Raw genomic sequence first — 13,724 nt, 5'->3', positions numbered from 1 at the left:
TTTGCCGAATTTATTCGCGAACTCCCGAACTCGCTGAATTCGGCCCCCACCGGTTGCCCGCCAGTTTTGAGTTCGGTTCCTCCCGAACTAAAAACCACCGAATCAGGGGAAATTCGGCTGATTTTCAGTTCGGGCCGAACCAAATCAACAGCCTTAGGGAGAAGAGTCCAAGTATAGGGTCAAGTTGTGCAGTTCACAAGCATGGAAGGAAAAGATGACAGACATGAGTTCCAAGTAGTTAGGAGCCAAGAGGGTCAAGTTTAACCGAGGACTAGGCTGGACTCTCCACCAGGTGGGTTTCTCTTAGATGGGGCAGGGGCTATTGGGCTAGGGACAGGTGCAGCCAGCAGGGGCTTTTGTTCACTCGGTCCAGAAGCAGTTTCTATTTCAGCTTTGATGTTTTTGGGAACTTTGACTTCTCCACCCTTTGGATCTACAGTTTGCATCAGAAGATTTTCTTCTTTGGGATGCAGGTGCTTCAGAACTTTCATTGATGTCACTGGACTTGGCTGCTGATGACCGAGCCCAGGAAAATGGATTCTCTTCTGGAGTCCAAAAGATGCTGGATGCCATCTTGTTCCTTCTAACTGGCTGCTCCTTTGGCTCATCAAATCCCAAGGAGTAATGGGAACCACCACCCAGAGGGCGAAGAACCCTGGAACTGCTCCGGCCACTGGGATCCATCCCCTTGTAAGTGGTCATGGTCGTCATAGTGGACGAAAAACAGGATAGGAAAAGTGCCCGAGTGAGATGCTATCGGGAGAGGATATTCCCACACCTCTCCTCCCTGTGACTGCAAGAGACAACTGCAGTGGTCTCCCGAGGAATCCAAGTATGAACACAGAAGAAGCGACTATCCATTGGTGGTTCTTTGGATCTGACTCAAAGGGCCTCCTGGCAGTTGAAAGTATCATATCATAAGCTTTCACGAATTAGACTTCACGTGGTCAGATGCATGAAACACTATCATCTCCAGGCAAACAGAAAGTAAGGAAGGGTTTGCCTGGTGCAGCATTTATTTTGGCAATTCCTGGTGGGGTTAGCTAGTCTTAAGAGTGTGAAGGTGCACTGTGGATGTTGTGCTATTATTGCGGAGCAATCATGCGCAACTGGATTCTCCCATTCACACCTAATTGGGAACTATTGTGACAGTGCAATATCCATGAACACATGAAGACATGAAGCTGCCTTATACTGAATCAGACCCTCAGTTCATCAAATTCAGTATTGTCTACTCAGACCAGCAGCTTACCTAGATGTATATTCAGATAAAGCATGCGCACACACAAGTCAAACAACAACAACAATAATTTATTTGCAGTCATTGGCCATCAAATACACAAGTCAAACATATGCAAACAGGCACTCTTCTAGCAGGATAAAGTCATCCTGGGTTGATGCTAGTTCTGGAAGGAAGGATAACACAGTGTTGCGGTCTCAAACTGTAGACCAAGCGCCCTTAGCTCACACCAAGGGCTCATAACTCGTGACAAGTTGAGACATAGGGCGCTTTCACACATGCCAAATAATGCACTTTCAATCCACTTCCAATGCACTTTGCAGCTGGATTTTGCTGTGTGAAGCAGCAAAATCCACTTGCAAATGATCGGTAAAGTGCATCGAAAGTGCATTATTTAGAATGTGTGAAAGTGCCCTCAGTAGGGTTGCCAAGTGCCCGGTGGTAGTGGGTCAAATCCCGCCAATCCACCAGGTTGTCCGCTGACCAGCTGAGGGCTGCCAGGCAATGTGTGCACTTACCCAGAAAACCATAGAGTTTTGGCAGTGATTGATAGAGTGTCCATGTCACTTCCGAGTAAACCCAGAAGTGACGAAGGCATGTCACGCAGGATGCACGCGCGCATCGCACCAAGCCCGCACACGCATCACTCGCTGAAGAAAGACTTTTGAAAAGCTCCCGCCAAGGGAGCTACGCAACCAGGTAAGCCTATCCCTTAGATTGCCTGCAAAAAGGGACAGGACAGATGCTGCACCTTAGGCCTTTTCTGGTTTAGATGCTCCTCATTCCCTCTCCTCCTCCTAGGAACAATGCGTGTTCAACGCTACTTCTGTAATGCATACAGATTCGAAAACGTTTTGCCCAAAGGAACAGCTGTGCCTCCAAGCAGTCACCAAACATACTCGACAAATTAAGCGCATGTGTACTTTCATAATTATATTCTGAAAAGGAAGCTAAATCAAATTGGCATATTTTCTTTGGCACTATTTTCATAGCACTGCATTTGTAGGAGTGTACCATAGAGAAGTGAGAAAAAGAAGTCCTTGGTTCCAGTCTCAGATTTGCCATGAACTCACTTAGGCAAGGAGCCCGGATCTGGAAATTTTCCTGGATCGATTTTGTCATCATTTCTCTGATTTATTTATTTATTTATATTTATGTGCCCCTAGGACTTCTTATAGATCAAATCAAGCCTGAACTGACCCTAGAAGCTAAAATGACTAATCTGAAGTTATCGTATTTTGGTCACATTATGAGAAGACAAGAGTCACTAGAAAAGACAGTCATGCTAGGAAGACCCAGCAAGAGATGGATGGAGTCATTAAAGGAAGCCACAGCCCTCAATTTGCAAGATCTGAGCAAGGCTGTCAAAGAAGGACATTTTGGAGGTCACTGATTCATAGGGTCGCCATGAGTCGGAAGCGACTTGACGTCACTTCACACACACACAGGACTTCCTAGAGCCAGTGAGGTATAGTGGTTAGGAGCGGTGGACTCTAATCTGGAGAACTGGGTTTAATACCCCACTCTTCCACATGAGTGGTGGACGCTAATCTGATGAACAGGGTTGGTTTCCCCACTCCTACACATGAAGCCAGCTGGGTGACTTTGGGCTAGTCACAGCTCTCTCAGAGCTCTCTCAGCTCTACCTACCTCACAGGGTGTCTGTTGTGGGGAGGGGAAGGGAAGGTGATTGTAAACTGGTTTGATTTTTCCTTAAGTGGTAGAGAAAGTCAGTATATAAAAACCAATTCTTCTTCTTTCACCCCAAAATCTCCAGATATTTCCCAACTCGGAGCTGGGAGGGGGGGGATTTACCGGCAGTAAACTGAGTCCTGGTCCTCTGTTGCCAGCAACATGTGGATGTCACTTTTGGCGCACACAGGTGGTCATCTTGTCAGCGGTGACATGGGGGACATCGGTGCATGTCCGGTGACAGAGACCTAGGCCTCAGTTTGTGCTGGTAAGTCCCCTTGCTGGTCATCTGAATGGCATTGGGGAGAGGCCCCAAAATTGGGGATCCCCCACCCCCGGCAGTGATATGGGAACCCTAATTAAAACATTGATGAAAAAGTCTCTAATAATCTGATTCCCAATAGCAAGTACCTATTTATTTTTATAGCACTGGTTGCCTGAAATAATATATTGTCAATCTCCATGGCTGAAACAAATTTGGTGACTCTTAACCTACGTGAAAGCTGGAAATGCCTTTGATAGAAAAATATATTCCCATCAATTATACAGTTAGCAATATAATGCTATGACGGGAGATATTTTAAATTGGAAAAAATAGTTTCATGAACAATTTGTATTCTTTGGAATGTGCCGAAGCATAAAGGTGATCCTGGCTGGTCTAACCTGAAGCACATGCAATTTGTTCACAGATTAATGTGACAAATAAAAATCACATTCCCTTGGGCACACGTGGCTTTCCTGCTGATAGGCATTATTCGGGTCATGCTCCGTCAGTGGGAATTCACCTATAGGTGTGAGGTTGCCTGCGCTGGATGGAGGATGGCTGGTGATCTGAACTGTGGCTTGAACAGAACATTGCCCTCTGGCTACTGGAGGGATGAGAACATTTTTAAGTTTCATGGTCGGCTAGTCTTCTGAATCAGAGAATGGCACAGCAAAGCATCAGCAACTTTACTTTAGCGACTTGGAGCCAACTCAAGTAGAACTCATATACTCCTCTTGGTGATGATAAAACAGCCAGTTCGCGTAAATCAGCTGTTACGCTCAGTCACAGGAAACGTATCGTTCTAAACTTTAGCTACAGCATTGTTAAATGATACTTGTCTGATTAGAAAGTGGGACAAAATAATGATGCTAAAAGAGAGGGTGCTTACAGAATACCCATTTCCTGTTCTTAGGGTTGCCAGGTGGGTGGTTTCGGCGGGCAATTGCCCACCAATCCACCCAGCTGCTCCAGAGTGGTGATGATCATGTGCACACGTAGCTGCATGCCCGCACCGACATCACTTCTGGGTTTACCCCCGGAAGTACTGCATTGCCGTGGCTGCTTTAGCACTCAGAACCCCAACATTTGGGGGTTTGAGTGCTAAAGCAGCCACAGAGATGTGGCACTTCCAGAAGTAAACCCAGAAGTGATGTCATTTCGTGTGTACACAGCGTCCTCAGCGGCATCCCTAAAACCTTCCGCCAACTTGTTCTGCATGAGTTTCCAACATTTCAAATTGCAACATAATTAGGCGGTATCTTGAATACAAGGACAATGAGAATTGTTCTGCTGGATTAGACCAAATGTCCATCAGCCAAACACCTCTCAGATGCTCAGAATCTATGATGGTGTTAGTGGTCCTTATGTCCTTAACATCTGGTAATCAGAAGGATGTGTGTGTGTGTGTGTGTGTGTGTGTGTGTGTGTGTGTGTGTGTGTGTGTGAAGTGCCATCAAGTTGCTTCCAACTCATGGCGACCCTTTGCATCAAAGTTCTCCAAAATGTCCTATCTTTGACAGCCTTGCTCAGGTGTTGCAAATTGAAGGCTGTGGCTTCCTTTATTGAGTCAGTCCATCTCTTGTTGGGTCTTTCTCTTTTATTACTGCCCTCAACTTTTCCTAGTATGACTGTCTTTTCCAGTGACTCTTATCTTCTCATGATGTGACCAAAGTTTGATAGCCTCAGTTTAGTCATTTTAGCTTCTAGGGTCAGTTCAGGCTTGATTTGATCTATAACCCACTGATTGGTTTTTTTGGCAGTCCACGGTATCCGTAACACTCTCCTCCAACACCACATTTCAAAGGAATCTACTTTCTTCCTATCAGCTTTCTTCAATGTCCAGCTTTCACACCCATACATAGTAATAGCGAATACAATGGCATGAATTAACTTAATCTTGGTGGTCAGTGACATATCCTTACAGAGTTATAGTAGCCCAGAATGTAGAAATTTTGTAATGAGCTCTAGTGGCTTGTATCCCCTCCTGTTAAAACCACTGACTGTGATGCAATAATGAATTTCATGTAAAAAAATATATATATATTGTTCTTCTTCTTCTCTTAATAACTACAGAAACTTAGGCCGCACTTCACTACCAAAATCTTCACTTATTTTTGGTATATTTTATTTCTGTCAGTGTTAATGTCTTATTTCTTTCACCTGGATCTCTCTGGCTTTTAATTGGTGGCCAATTTCATGCTTCTTTAAAGGTGCCCAGGTATGGGCTTCCTCAATATCGGATTCCTTCGGGCAACTTTATTGTCTCGCATTGCATGACTGCATACCTCTCTTTAAGTCAATTTAATACTTGGTGAACCTCCAGTGATCACAGGACTGGAAAATTAAGGTGTCCGCCAACATGGGCAGTGATGTAGCTCAAGTTTCAACATATTATATAACTTTTAAAAAAAAAATTAAGCTTTTGCTGGTTATTTCTTTCCTAAATGTTCACGGGAAACCTTGTTTACATTGATGATAATATCGTTAGTCCTTGCACCAGAAGATCATTCCATTTATTAAAATATTTCCACCTAGGGTTGCCAACCTTCAGGTACTAGCTGGTGATCTCTTGCTATTACAACTGATCTCCAGCTGATAGAAAATGGCCACTTTGGCCATTGGACTCTATGGCATTGAAGTCCCTCCCCTCCCCAAACCCCACCCTTCTCAGGCTCTGCCCCCAAAACCTTCTGCCAGTGGTAAAGAGGTTTTTGGGCAGAGCCTGAAGAGGGCGGGGTTTGGGGAGGGGAAAGGCTTTAATGCCATAGAGTCCAATGGCCAAAGAGGCCATTTTCTCTAGGTGAACTGAACTCTATCGGCTGGAGATCAGTTGTAACAGCAGCAGATCTCCAGTTAGTACCTGGAGGTTGGCAACCCTACCAGAACCTGACTGGCAGACATAACGTGACAGGGAAAGCATGAACATCTGTGTTATTCAAGATATAAGAGCAGTTCTGTATTCATATGACCTGGATTGTGGAATTATGGTTAGAATATTGAAGTAAGGCTTTGGGAGACCCACGTTTAAATCTCCCGGTTGTGGAAGCTTGCTGGGTGATGTTGGGCCAACCACACAGTCTCAGCTAGGCCTACCTCACAGGGTTGTAGTGAGACTAAAATGGAGGAGAGGAGAATGACATAGGATGCTTTGGGTCCCCACTGGGGAGCAAGTCAAGGTATAAATGAAGTAAATAAATAGATACGAAAAGGGTCAATTTGAAGTCTAAGCAAACCAGGAGCAAAGGACTGCTGAAAGAGCTAGATTAGTCTGAGAGAGACTGGCTTTCACAAGGCCACCCTATAAGATTAATGTTTGAATTAGAACTAATTCCTATTCCTGTTTCAAAATCAGATTGCCTACATGCCCCCAAGCACCTTGGCAAAACTAATAAAACAACAGCCCCGCTAACACTTAACTCCAGGGAAATTTTAAACATATGCCTGTGTAGTTCTAAGAGCACAAAATATAAACTTTACCACAAAGTAACACGCCTGCCATTACCAGCCAAAAGGTATCACAGATGAAAATCATGTGTACGGCAAGGGAACCTGCTCAATAAAGGCAATATATATTTAGCTCTTATAGACAAATAACAAATAACTAAATACAAAATGAGGTAAAATTTCAATTACAGCTCTACCACAAGGTCAGAATCTCTGGGGATGACTAATACCCTTGCAAGGAAGAAAATGAAAAATTAAGGCTGTTAGAAAAGTAAAATAACTCAGCAAAACAGAAAAAAGAGGGTCTGAAAAGCCCCCCCATGGGAGAACATTTCCTAACATTTAAATTAATAACCTCCCGATCTAATATCTTCAGTGCTTCCAAAGCCTTCTCTCTAACATTTGATATATCAATAGAAGAGAAGGACAAATTAAACCCTAAACTCAACAGCTTAATTCAGACCCGTCCTCTTGCCCTCATCCATTACCAAAGACATCACTGAATACATTTTTTTTTCAATTTGAGGATTTACATCCTGAGTCTTTATATGATGCAGTAGTGGACAGAGTTAAAACACATCTAACCAATACAATACAACCAAACCAATAATTAAACAGTAGATAAACGATCAATGAAAAATACAATCATAAAACCAAGACAAATATCATAATGTAATGCAAACTCCCCCAACCAGGTCAATAAATTATCCTGTTTAACTAACACCACATTTGCCATAACCTCAGGGAGTCAAGCAGATCTTAGCCTTGAGAGATTAGTCAACAGAGCAGCCACAAAATTCTGGCTCAGGCTGGTTCCTGTTTCCGAAAGCCTTCAGGAACAGAAGGACCTCATTCACCTTTCTGAACCTTGCCGCATAGACCACCTCCTCTGGCAGGCCATTCCATAGCGTGAACAATCACAAAAACTGCTGTTGCTCAGAGAGAGAGAGGACTAGGGTTGCCAGGTCCTTCTTCACCACCGGTGGGAGGGTTTTGGGGCAGAGCCTGAGGAGGGCGGGGTTTGGGGAGGGACTTCAATGCCATAGAGTCCAATTGCCAAAGCCGCCATTTTCTCAAGGAGAAACAGATCTCTGTGAGCTGGAGATCAATTGCAATAGCCGGAGATCTCCAGCTAGTACCTGGAGGCTGGCAACCCTAGAGAGGAGAGTTATATCTCCCTAAATGAGAAGATCACCAGGAGGAACCGCTGTGTTGACTTAAGCTGGTGCATGGGTGCATATCAGAAGAGATGATCCTTCAAATATTGGGTCCCAGTTCACAAAGGTCTTTTGAGGTCAAAACAAGCTCCTTGCATTGCACCCAGAAAAACACTGGAAGGCAATGAAGTTGTTTTAAAAGTGGTGCCCCATTCACAACATGAATCCTCTCAGGCAGGAGGTAGGTTGCTGCATTCTGCGCCAACTGCAGTTTCTAAGTCATCTTCAAGCTACCCATGTAGAGGGCATTACAGTGGTGGGGTTGCCAGCTCTGGATTGGCAAACACCTGGAGATTTTTGGGGCGGAGCCTGAGGAGGGTGGGGTTTGGGGAGGGGAGGGACTTCAATGCCATAGAGTCCAATTGCCCAAGCGGCCATTTTATCCAGTTGAACTGATTGCTATCGGCTGGAGATCAGTTGTAATAGCAGGAGATCTCCAGCTAGTACCTGGAGGTTGGCAACCCTATACAGTAGTCTAGTCTGGAAGGGCAAGAGTTTTCAGTTCTGAAGTACTCACAGAAGTGCAAACAGAAGAAGTGAAAAGTTGAGGTTCTGCAGATTTCTTATGCACTTTGGAGACATTTCAAGATGACAATGATGCATTTGTCATGCCATCTTCAAGGAATAAAGACGACAGTTGTAAAGAGGAATCAGAGCTTACCAATACTCAGCTTGTCATTAGTATTTCAATGTTGTTTAAAAATAGTCTAAGGAAATTACAGTATCTACAACTACTACTTTGAATTTCTGGACAGCTGACAGGAAAGAAGACAAGTTGCCTGAAGGAACATCACCCAACATTCCTCAGCTACTTTAAAAACTTTTTGTGAGGATTACAGTTTTTCTGCACGTCAAGCAAAATAAATAAAACAACAAGAAGAAGAGTTGGTTTTTATATGCCGACTTCCTCTACCACTTAAGGCAGAATCAAACTGGCTTACAATCACCTTCCCTTCCCCTCCCCACAACAGTCAGCCTGTGAGGTAGGTGGTGCTCCAAACTGCCGCTGTTAACCACTACACCATGCTGGCTCTACACCATGCTGCCATAGAGTCCAATTGCCAAAGCGGCCATTTTCTCCAGGGGAACTGATCTCTGTCGCCTGGAGATCAGTTGTAATAGCGGGAGATCTCCAGCCACCACCTGGAGGTTTGGTCGTCAAACAGAAATAACTAGTGCCCCAAAGGAGACCGTGAAATCAAAAAATTGAGCACTTATGGCATAAAAAAAGCTGTTAAGCCCATTTCAGAGTAGTGCAACTTTTATCTAGGTCCTTGACATTTGTAAAATACAGTGTGTAGCCAGCTAGCAAGGGAGCGCCTTGCCGCTGTACAATTGTTAACAAGTATCACAATTTACAATTTTTTCACAATAAAGTGGCTTTTCAATATTTGTGGTATGTAACACAACCCAATAGAAATGTCCATAGAGGCCACCGACAATGGGGTTCCGGTATTTTATCCCATTTCGTGTTGGCTTCTTTGGTCGTGGCCATCCTACGTTGATTGTTCCGACTGGAACTTTTGTTCCGTTCGTACAGTGCACGACTTCCTGCTTCTAATGGATGACTGGAGGTTGGCAACCCTAGCAGCCAGATTGCACAGAATTAGCACTGTTAGGAGAAATTCTCTTAATTTCTCTTTAGCCAGTTTCTCTCTGAAATACAACGATCTGTTTCTTCTCCACTTTTTAGGAATTTGGAGTCAACTTCTAAACAAATCTGTTTTGATCAAAGAGAAGTTCAAAGAGAGAAGGGCCAGGAAGGGAGGTTTGACAGAATTTCCCAATTTCACTCTCTAGATGCTCAGAAGAAGGCAATGTCTCGCCGAACCTTCCTGTCCTGCATCTTGAGCCCAAACCTGTGGTTCAAGATGGAGGACAAGAAACTTCTCTCCCAGAGAACAAAGAAGTATGGTGATTGTTCCTCAAATCTCTCTTCCAGTTCTCTCTCTAGATCTACCCCACTTTGTGGCAGTGATCCCTTAACAAAACCCCGTATCTAGGATTGCCAACCTCCAGGTACTATCTGGAGATCTCCCGCTGTTACAACTGATCTCCAGCTGATAGAGATCAATCAGTTCACCTGGATAAAATGGCCGCTTTGGCAACTGGACTCTATGACATTGAAGTCCCTCCCCTCCCCAAACCCCACCCTCCTCAGGCTCTGCCCCTACAACCTCTAGCTGTTGGCAAAGAGGGACCTGGCAACCCTGTCCGTATTTGAAATATCTCCTTCCCAGAGACTATTCCCTTTCAGTGACCTGAGAAAGGGTCCCTTTGCTCCCAATCTCTGCCTGTCACAGGAGTTGTTTTGCAACTACCTAGGCAAATCTGAACCCTCAGGTTCCTAGAGTCAAAAACAACTACTGAACTCTCAGGTTACCAAAACAGCGTCGACCCTTTTTTCCAGAAAAGAGAGAGTGAGCTCCTTAGCTCCACCCACTCCCTGCCAGTTTCTTTTCTGAGCTTCTCTCAAAGATTAGCTCTTTGTTCGACACATATGGGATACTGAGAAAGAAGCCCTTTCCTATCCACTTTCTCTACCCTGTACATGATTTTATAAACCCCCATCATGTCCCTCCTTAGTCATCTTTCCTCTAAACTGAAAAGCCCCAGATTCCTCAGCCTTTACGTGTAGGAAAGACTGCCTCCCTGCTATTCCTTAAGCTACTGTTGTCAAATACTCTCTGAAGAATGTGTCAAATTAAATGGCCTTTCTTGTTCCAATCCATAGTCAATTATACATTCTGCCAAATAGAAGTAAACCACAGGGGGGATTTTTTTTATTTAAGATGAAATTTGCCAATTTTATCTTAAACTGTACAGGTGAAATGCAGCGAATGTATAAACTGCTGCCTTGCAAAATTAATCAATGCCGCGCATAGGGAACAGAAGGGTTCACACAGGCAATTTAAAGGGAACATTTTTACCACGATAAGTAATGCTGTGTTGCTATTGCCATTGGGCGCATTCCTCACGCGCTGAAGCCAACCGAGAGTTCTGAAAAGGACTCCATTATAATGTGGATTACATCTATGATCATAACAGCAGGAATTCTGGAATTGGCTCGAGGGGGTTCAGCCAGCAATGGCAAACATGACTGGGAAAGGAGAAGAATGCCATGACATAGGCTAAACATTTGAGTCAGTGTATTCGCACGGCAGGCTTGCGACAGATCATTTTTTAAGGCAAGTGACAAAACTCTAGCCCTCAGACTTTCAGCAGATACAATCTTCTGACAAATTCTAAATGCGATGATTTGAATCTAATATGGCAAGAGGCTTAAATGTCCTATGAAAGAACTGAATACTTTGCACAGGCTCTTCTGAGATCGAATGCCTGATGAAGCCTATGGCAGAAATGGACTTCTAATTTGTATCTGGAACAACTGTCTCCTCCTTTGATCTCTTTTGGACCCTTGTGATCCATTTTGGATCATTGTTCAGCATCCACACTCATCTGACCATCTGTATTCTTCACGTCGTGTTGGATTGCTCTGTCTTATTTACCCCCATGTGAGGTTGGACTGTAATGTTTGTCTACATGTATGCCTAGACACTATATAGATTGCTATACATTGTAGTATTTTGTATATGGTTCTTGTCTATTGCATTATATATTGTTCCATTCTTTAGCCTGGTGTTGTTGTTTTCATGCACAAGTTGCTTTTTACAACACTATTTTTCATTCTTGATATGTTGTAGCAGTGGCAAACATGACTGGGAAAGGAGAAGAATGTCGTGACACAGGCTAAACATTTGAGTCAGTGTATTCGCACGGCAGACTTGCGACAGATTATTTTTTAAGGCAAGTGACAAAACCCTAACCCTCAGACTTTCGGCAGATACGATCTTCTCACAAATTCTTTGGGGTGGTGGTTGCAACCCAAGAAAAGCTAGCGTGCCTGGCAGTTGGTAAGGTGAGCTATGCAGTAGTAATGCTAGCAGATATTCTCTCTATTGAATACCTCTGCCAAATCTGATCGGCCCAGACATCGGCTTGGCACACTGAAATCAAAGATGCTGAGAACTCCAACACTTTAAAACGAACTGAACACTGGAACTTACTGTGATCAAATTGTTCATTTACACGCAAGTTGAGTGACTCACCTGTACACCTTGATGCTATTGTCTAGTGTTCAAATAAAATGCCATTGCCTAACATATCTGTGCTGTTCTCGTTTCCCCAAGGGACTTTTCAGTAGACTTTGCTTGATCCCATGTTTAATGACGGCACATTCAATGATGTATCAGATATCAAAACTCCCTAACAAGAGAGCATCCAGTCCAACAAATGCATATTGCACATATATTTGATGCTCCAGCTCTTCTTTAGTACCTTCTTGTGTGTGTGTGCGATATATCAAAGAGTGATATATTGGTTTCCTTCCAATGGTAGAAAGCTAAGGTTGAAAATGCATGGCCATTTAGTCCTGTAATTATCTCGTGAATGTAGCGATTCTCCCCAGTCAACACGCATAGTAGTCTTCCTCCTGCGGAACCAACCCACTCCCGTTGTGAAACATTACCTGGTTTTCCAATACCAGTTTTGTCCCAATTTAAAATAAATATTTGCTGAAATTGTGAGGGCTTGCTGGTGCATTTCAGGGTGCAGGTCAATTCCCCTTCCTTCCGGCAGGAGCTTCTTTCCTCCCAGCCCATTCCAGGGGAGTGCTGGTTCTCGGCCATTTTCCCTTCTTCTCTCTGTGCCTAGAGAAAGGGCCCTGATTCTCTCCTTGGCCACCCACCTTCTGATCTCCCCCCCCCCCAAAAAAAAGATATATTCCAGCTGGAATGAATATATCTGAGCCCCGTTTCTGCCGAGAGGCATTATCCCAAGCAAGAGGAGACTATTAATGGGGAGCTGCAGCACCCACAGCCGCCCCAGCTGCCCCCATCTCTGAGCCAGGGCTCGCCTATCCACAGCCAGCCACCAGCCAGCCCCCCAGCCCAAAAGCCAGCTTTGCATTTCTGTCCGGTGCCCCTTCTTCGCCCCCCACCCCCCCAGCAGGCTCTCTCCTCGCCACCGCCTTCGCAAAACAGAAAAGCTTGGGACAAACCAATAACAAACCAACAGCATCCTAGCCATGCGCTAACGGCCTAAGTGTACCTTTTTGATGGATAAGAATTTTCCAACACCAAGAAACTCCGTCTTCTTTTTGCACGTGTCATTAGAAGAGTAGTTTTCTTCATCCACCATTTCTTCTGGCATCCTTCTAGCAATTAAAATAACTGCCCAGCAAAACTCCTTTTTTGGCTTTCATGATGATCCGTCCTAATGGCTTAACTGGGATTCATGCAAGAAGATAGAAGGTGAAAGAGATTGTTTAGAAATGTGGTCATTAAAATGGATGTGCATTCCCCTGTTTCTGTGAGCAGCTGTAGCCTTAAAGAGTCACGTTAGCAGTGGTCAGTGATTTTCTCTTGCCATAGAAAGTCTGTTACCGAGGGCTATCTTTCGTTTTCCATTGAGAATAGGGATGCCAACCTCCAGGTACTACCTGGATATCTCCTGCTACTTCAACTGATCTCCAGCCAATAGAGATCAGTTCCCCTGGAGAAAATGGCCACTTTGGCCATTGGACTCTATGGCATTGCAATCCCTCCCCTCCCCAAACCCCATCCTCAATTATGTCCAGCTCAGAAACTAGCCCCTTATCTGGATCCTGCTGACCTGGATATGCTGATCCATGCTACTGTAACATCTACATTGGACTGTTGTAACGTGCTGTATGTGGGGGCTGCCTTTGAAGAAATCTTTGAAGCTCCTGTTGGTACGAAATACACCGGCAAGGCTGGGGTCAGCTGCTGGGAACACATAACTCAAGTTCTGCATCAACTGCATAGGCTACCTATTTGCTGCCAGG

At 44.4% G+C, this 13,724-nt stretch overlaps 1 pseudogene; it reads right to left on the bottom strand.

Moving 5' to 3' along the window:
• Positions 1–209: 209 nt before the first annotated feature.
• Positions 210–722, bottom strand: LOC130488387 (jupiter microtubule associated homolog 1-like; annotated as a pseudogene).
• Between the last annotated feature and the right edge of the window lie 13,002 nt (positions 723–13,724).

This window comes from Euleptes europaea, chromosome 16, assembly GCF_029931775.1.
Source record: "Euleptes europaea isolate rEulEur1 chromosome 16, rEulEur1.hap1, whole genome shotgun sequence".
NCBI classification, from domain to species: domain Eukaryota; kingdom Metazoa; phylum Chordata; class Lepidosauria; order Squamata; family Sphaerodactylidae; genus Euleptes; species Euleptes europaea.
Note: the sequence above shows the minus strand (reverse complement) of the source record. Positions and strands in the feature narration are given on the sequence as shown.